The sequence below is a fragment of the Berghia stephanieae genome, chromosome 1 (assembly GCF_034508935.2).
Source record: "Berghia stephanieae isolate SIO BIC M18660-M18661 chromosome 1, UCSD_Bste_1.3, whole genome shotgun sequence".
NCBI lineage: Eukaryota > Metazoa > Mollusca > Gastropoda > Nudibranchia > Aeolidiidae > Berghia > Berghia stephanieae.
In genome coordinates this window covers 52,923,278-52,931,049 of record NC_088360.1, presented here as the reverse complement: position 1 = coordinate 52,931,049, position 7,772 = coordinate 52,923,278, and positions in this window count along the sequence as shown.

Sequence of the window (7,772 nt, the reverse complement as noted above, 5' to 3'; positions counted from 1 at the left end):
ATTTAAAAAATGGGAAAAATAAAACATTACGTACATAGTAAGTTGGATTTCTTTTCCTTCTCACTAACATTGCACATTTAATTGTTCATCACATGGAACCTCTCAGACGCTAAGGTCTATCCCAAATTTATATTCTAACTCTAATTTCCATTGCATAAATTTGTTGCGAATGATTGAAATCTAGGTTGAACAATAGTATCTGGTCTATGGACCCGGAATATATCATTATAATCTGTGAATGTCTTGACCGATGCTTTGGAAACAAATATATCGAAAAAGAGGAGGGAACTGGACAGTTTTGCATTTTTGAATAGGTCCGTTTTTGAATTTTAAACAAAGGCATCCAGGATCAAAGTCTTAAGATGTTACAGGTAAGTATCTTATTGATTGTTTTCTATGTTTTATGGCCTATTAGAAGTGCCTCCCTCTATTGGATACACCCCATCTGGCCCTGTCCTTTTCCACCAGTGAGTTTCCATTGGTGAACTAAAAAATGTGATATGATTTGATAAGTTGCAAATCAAGGATCAGGACTGATGCACTCGTGTCATGTAATTCAAGACCAGTGAAATTTCCTTATCGATGGTTTCACTTGATATTGCCTGTACATTAATTGTCAGCTGAAATTTCAGAAAGAAAACTCTGGCAATCCTTGCTTGAGAACCCAGTCATGAAAACTGTATTGAATGATCAATGACACTGAGTTTTTGCAGATCCCAGTTGACATGCCCTCTTCCAATTTTAACTTTCCTACCTTACGCGTCTAATACAAATACACCATATACACACCTGTGTTGTAAATAGTTGTACATTAACATTAAACACTTTATTGTTTGTAACTGTGAAATTTACTGTATAATCTTGGGATTTCTTGGGATCGGGCATCATGTCACACTATGTCTGCTGCAACTAGTATTAAATGGTGTTTGGATTTATGTTAAATTTACTTATACTGATGATTATGGCAGGCAACACACACACCATCATATTATGTATGTACTGTATATATATATATATATATATATATATATATATATATATATATATATATATATATATATATATATATATATATATATATAATATATATAATATATATATATAATATATATATATGAAGTTCAATTTTGGCAATAGACACATTTTTCTTTCTAATTTAAATTTTAGCATAAACACAAAGAAAAGGATAATTATTGTGATTTGAAATTCATTCATAGTTAAAAGCATGCACAATTTATAAAGTTAATGAGTTAATGGATTTATTTTTATTTTTATACACTATTTTATCTCCATTGTTTGAAATGTTGATAATTAGCTATATTATGTTATAATTTTGTTTTATTGAGTATCTTTCATTGAATTTTCAATTAGTTTTCTTAAGGTAATAGGTTCTCTTTTAAACTTTTGCTTCAAATGGCATGGATCTTCAGAAAATACAACTTAAAATTAAAGAACAATATTATGTGTTCATTGTTTTGTAAAATGTTTTTCAATGCTGTCGGTGAATAGAAACAATAATAAAGAGTCAGAAATTATATCATTATCAGTTTGTTTCTCAATAATTAAAAAAAAAACCCAACCCCCCCCCCCCCCCCCCCCCCCCCCCCCGAAAACTACATCTGTGACCCTAGTGCGACAAAACAGTATTATGTTGGGTTGTTATAAATACTAAAAACTGAGTGTATAGTTTAGCTATACTGGGTGGGATCTTTTGACTTCCACAGTAGGCAGGGAGGTCAATTTGTATCTTCTTCCCCCTATATCGGTTTTCCCGGTTGCTTTCTATCTTGAAATGAGATTCTGGGTGGGGTTCCTGACCTCCCATAGTGGGCAGGGAGGTACATACGGTGTCTTCTATCCCCTTATATCTGTTTTCCAACATGCTTTCTGTCTTTGTCTTGGTGAGATTACTTGGTTTTGTCCTGGTGCTGGTCCTGGAGTCCTGGCTGGGAGGGAAACAGTCGAGATGTTTTTTTTTTCCTTGTAAATCATTTTGTTTTAAATGTATAATGTAAGCATTTGAGTGTATTCCTCTTTGTTGGATTTTGTATTTGTATCCGGATGAGACTTAAAGGTGATCTCAAACTAACTACATTGGTGGTATGCACTTGGAATCTAAATTTGATCCCTTTTTGTTCCCAATTACCCTTTTTCTTACTTTCTCATGGGTGCTTTAATTGTAATTCTAGAACTTTTTACTGTCCCATTTTCTTGCTGTTTACTGGCGCTGATATAACCTTAATGTGTTGCAAGCGCTGTAAAACCCTTTAAAACAATGAAATGAGATTACATACTTGGCTTGTCCTGGCCCTGGTCAGAGTCCTTACCTGAGAGAGAAACTGTCAAATGTACAGTTATAGTTTTGGGAGATATTCTTTTTCCTTGTAATGTATTGCATTCTGTTTTTTTTTTTGTCTTTCATATCATGCTTTGTAAGCATTTGCTTGGTGGGATCGTGGCCTTCGTAAAGTTATGACCTGATACTGACCAAAAAATGACGTCAAAATGTCAGTCTTTTGCTACAAAAGAAAACAAATCGTGAGTTGAATTCAATAGTTCAACCAATGAAATGACATTTCCATGAGCTCTACTAACGACAACTCACTAATGACGTCAAACTGCCAGTCCTTTTGGATTTCAGTATCAGGCTATAACATAACGATGGCTACGGTGGGATCCTGTGCTTGTGTTAAGATGTGATTTTTAGGTGATCTCAAAAAAGGCACATTGATAGTTTGCTCTTGGAATCTTCCTCTGTACCCTTTTTGGTCCAATCCCTTTTGTCTACCTTTTCTCTGGTGCTTTTATTGTAAATCTATCCCATCTTCTTTCTTTTTTACTGGCGCTGAAATGAACGTGCAGTTGCAGTGTTGCAAGCACTGTAAAACCCCTGTATGGGGTTCCCGACCTCTCATAGTGGGCCGGGAGGTACGTTCTGTGTCTTCTATCCCCCTGTGTCTGTTTTCCAATTGTTTTCTGTCTTTGTCGTGGGATGGATTACTTGATTTTGTCCTGAACCTGGCAGAAGTCCTTGGCTAGGAGGGAAACAGTCGAATATAGTTATAATTTTGGGAGATGATATTTTTTCCCCCCTGTAAATCATTTCTGTTATGTACTGTTATTTTTTAAATTTTTTTTTTTTAACATACGATTTGTAAACATTTGAGTGTATTCCTCTTAGTAGTCTTAGTTGGATCTTGTGCTGGTGTCTGGTTGAGACTTTTAGGTGATCTCAAACTAAGTACACTGACTGATACTGATAGTGTGCTCCTGGAATCTACATCTGTTCCCTTTTTGAACCATTCCCCTTTGTCTTACTTTTTCTTCAAGTCCTTTTAATTTTACATGAAGAATGTCTTTACTATCCAATTTTCTTATTTTTTACTACTAGCGCTGATATGACCTAAATCGAAATGTGGTGCAAGCGCTGTAAAACCCTTAAAATACAAAAACAAAATTGTAAAACCCTTAAAAACAACACAAACCCTGACATAATATCGTTTTGAGACGAGTCACGTTTTTAGTTTAATGAACTAATGGAGTCCAATCCGATTCAGAGTGAAATGTGCAATATTGGACATTATTAAGGACAAGTGGGCTACTCCATGATTTTAAAAAGGCAATCTTATACTTATGTATTTACTTTTTCCCTTTTTAGAATGTCGTCAAGCTAAATTCGTTCCAACATATAACATACACTGTTAGTGTTCTATGTAAATCAATCTTAACATATGAATTTTTATAGATAAAAGACATCTAATAAAATATGGTAATTACATACAAGGTTGGGGTCCTAATAACTTTGTCAAACTCTTTTTTTAAAGTGCCGGAAAGCCCACTTGTTTTTAAAATCGACCAATTTTTGATGTTCTGACTGGTCACTTTGAATACAAATCCTTTTGTTTGATGGGTCATTTATCTATATCTGCATATTGATTCTGTTCTAAACGTGCATATAGGTGTTTTACAGTTCAATGGGTAGAATCTTTTGACCTCACTCCAATGGTGGGCAGGAGGTTGCAGTGTCTTCTATCCTCTTATATCGGTTTTTGGAGTTGCTTGCATTGCTGATATGCTCTTGGATCTACATATGTTCCCTATTTGAATCAATTTCTCTGTCTTATTTTCTTGGATGCTTTAATTGTAATTCTAGAATTTTTTGACCATCCCATTTTCTTCCCTTTTACTGACGCTGATATGACCTAAATGTGTTGCATGGACTCTAAAACCCTTCAAAACAGAACAAAACAAAAAAAAAAAGTTACATGGCTTTGCTTCAAGTGCCTGGGTGGGGTCTTCTGACCTCCCATGTTGGACAGGTCACTTGCTGTGTCATATATCCCCCTTTTTTCCGAGTTTTCCAATTTGCTTTTTGTCTTTGTCCTGGAATGGGATTGTCTGGTTTTGTTCTAGCCCTGGCTGGCAGGGAAACAGTCAAATGTATAGCTCGTGTAGTTTTGGGAGGGGATATTTTTTTCATTTTACCTCATCTCTCTATTATGTATTGATAGAATTTTTGTTTTGCATATATGGTTTGTAAACATTTGAATGTATTCCTCTTAGTGGGATTCTTTGCTTTTGTTGTGATGAGACTTTTGAGTGAACTCAAACTAAGTACACTGATAGTAGTATGCTCTTGGAATCTACAAGTGATTCCTATTTCAGCCATTCCATTCTCCTTTAAGTAATCTTTCAATGGTAAATCTGTGATTTTTGGGTGATTATTTGTCATTGTGTATTTTGTTGTTTCTATTCCATCTGCTATAGGATATTTTACACGGCTCGGTAAAAGGCTTGTCCTCATAGTAATAGCGCTGCAAAGGTGTAGGTCTACATGCTATTGGTTTAAAACCCATTGCAAAGAATGCTTTCAGCACATTTAGTTGATTTTGTTCCTTTTCAAGATCACTTTTGTAAAATGAGAACCAGAGGAGATATCTCTCCTTTTTCTTGTTGAGTTCATTCTGTATTAACTCGCTCTGCCTTTTCCTCTCTAAATGGGAGTACCCAGTCTACAAGTCATTGGTTGGGGCACTTTGATCAGTGTATCAATAGTAGTAGTAGTACTATTATTAATATTAGGTTAGTAGAATGCTCGAGAACTCATTCAAATGTCCCAAATTCTTTCATTATTCTTTGTTGCCATTCCATTCCTTCTTTCCCATAGTGGGCAGGGGGGTACATACTGTGTCTTCTATCCCCTTATAACTGTTTTCCAACATGCTTTCTGTCTTTGTCTTGGAATGAGATTACTTGGTTTTGTCCTGGCCCTGGCCGAAGTCCTAGCTGGGAGGGAAACAGTCAAATGCATAGTTATTGTGTTGGGAGATGATATTTTTTTTCTTGTAAATCATCTCTCTGTTAAGTATTATTATATTTGTTATTTTCAATGTATAATGTTAGCATTTGAGTGTATTCCTCTTTGTTGGATTTTGTGCTTGTGTCCGGATGAAACTTAGAGGTGATCTCAAACTATGTACATTGGTGGTGTGCTCTTGGAATCTACATCTGATCCCTATTTGTCCCCAGTTCCCCTATGTCTTACTTTTTCTTGGGTGCTTTAATTGTAATTCTAGAACTTTTTACTATCCCATTTTCTTCCTTTTTACTGGCGCTGATATAACCTAAATGTGTTGCAAGCGCCGTAAAACCCTTAAAAACGAAACAAACATTCCTTCTTTGAACTAATTTTCACTTCGAACACTGTTTCCTCAAACGAATTTTATCCAGCCAAAGGGAAAAAAAATTAAAAAACAAACAAACATTCGACCAATGATGATTGTGACATTGTGTGTGTGTCTATCTGCAGCGGCAACGGAACATTGCAGTTGTGTGCATACAGTATGACACATGCACAGACACCCCTCTGCTTATTATGATTCCACTTCCCCTCATACCTCTACCCCTTGTAACATGTCAAATAAAGTTATCTCACCTAAACATATCAGTAAAGTAATTAAATAATAAAGTTCCCTTTATTCATCCCCAAGATGAAACGTCTTAGGTCTATTCCAAGGGAAGACTGGAATAATCCAGCTCTTAACGCAGTGCACAGCCACAAAGTGAACTCCGGAGAGGTGAATTTCTCAAGATCCTGTGGATAGTTGAACTCTGATACCTTTGGGGTACGAAGCAAAGATAACACGGCTGAGTCATACAGTAACCCCCCACACCCCCAGTTCAATAAAGTTGTTATATCAACACACGTTGACTTTTTGCATGTCCTGAGGAGTAAGAGGAAACTGCTTGAGTGTAGCAGTCACTCCAAACCCAATTTTAGAATAAAAAGCAATCTGCAAGCAATTAAATTCTTTGCATAGATTTTTGTGTTCTGATTAAAATAATACCGTACCAAGATCAGTAAATCAGATTCAGATAATAATTTTAAAAAGATAGGATTACTCAATGCTAGCGAAAAATGGGCCGAAAAGTGTTTATGCAATAATTGAGAAAATGGCCATTTTTGAAGCTGCCTATAATAAGTTATTATTCAAAATTCTATCATCCTTGGACATTGATGGTAAAGATTTAAGAATATTACGGAATTTGTACTGGGAACAAGAAGCAGCAATGCGTGTTGACAACGAACTAAGCAGTTTTACACCTATTAGAAGAGGAGTTAGGCAGGGTGTGTTTTGTCTCCAGATTTATTCAACCTCTATAGTGAAATGATATTAAGAGATATCGAACATAAGAAGGGGGTGTGTATTGGCGGAAAGAATGTAACAAATCTGAGGTATGCAGATGATACGGTTCTACTGGCAGAATCTGAACATGAACTACAAGAATTACTGGATGTTGTAGTCAGGAGTAGTGAAAATATGGGACTGGAACTGAATATATCTAAAACAGAATGTATGACGGTATCTAAAAATAATAACCCACCAGCCTGTGTAATAACAAGCAGAGGACAAACAATACAACAAGTTGAATGTTTCAAATATTTAGGCTTCAATGTAACATCCAATGGAAAATCAGATTGTGAAATAAAGAAAAGAATAGGTACGGCGAAGAATGCATTCAACCAGCTGCATACAATTATGAAAAACAGGAATATTAGCATGAAAACAAAAATCAAAGTCCTGGATTGCTATGTACTGTCTGTGCTGCTATATGGTTGTGAGAGCTGGACCATAAACAAGACCATGGTTAAAAGACTGGAGGCAGTGGAAATGTGGTTTTACAGAAGAATGATGAGGGTGTCATGGATGGAAAGGAAAAGAAATGAAGAAATTTTAGAAATGGCAAACAGAAAAAGATCACTGATAACAAAAATCATCAAACGCCAAATGGAATTTTTAGGACACATTATCCGCCACCCTGGTTTGGAAATACTCGCCTTGACTGGAAAGATGAATGGAAAAAGAATAAGAGGAAGACAAAGAATAACGTATTTGAAAGGGATAAGAACTTGGACAGATGAAGCTGAGAAAGGTGGCGCTGCTTTAATAGAATTGGCAAGAGATAGATCAGCTTGGCGGAAGATGACCTCCGACGTCTGCTTAAGATATGGAACTACATGAGATGAGATAATAATTATAATAATTAGATAGGTAAAAATTTGGTAGACAGCTGCACAAAGTTGGTATCGAAATTATGTGGTCTCGTGGTATGACACTCGCTTTCGGATCGGAAGATCCTGGGTTCAAGCCTCGCTCGGTGCATAGTTGAGTCCTTGGAGAAGGCTCTTGACTCGTACTCATATTCTCTCACCACACTCCAAGTGTAAAATGAGTACCTGGCCGTTAACAGGCGTCATGTCCCGTCCTACA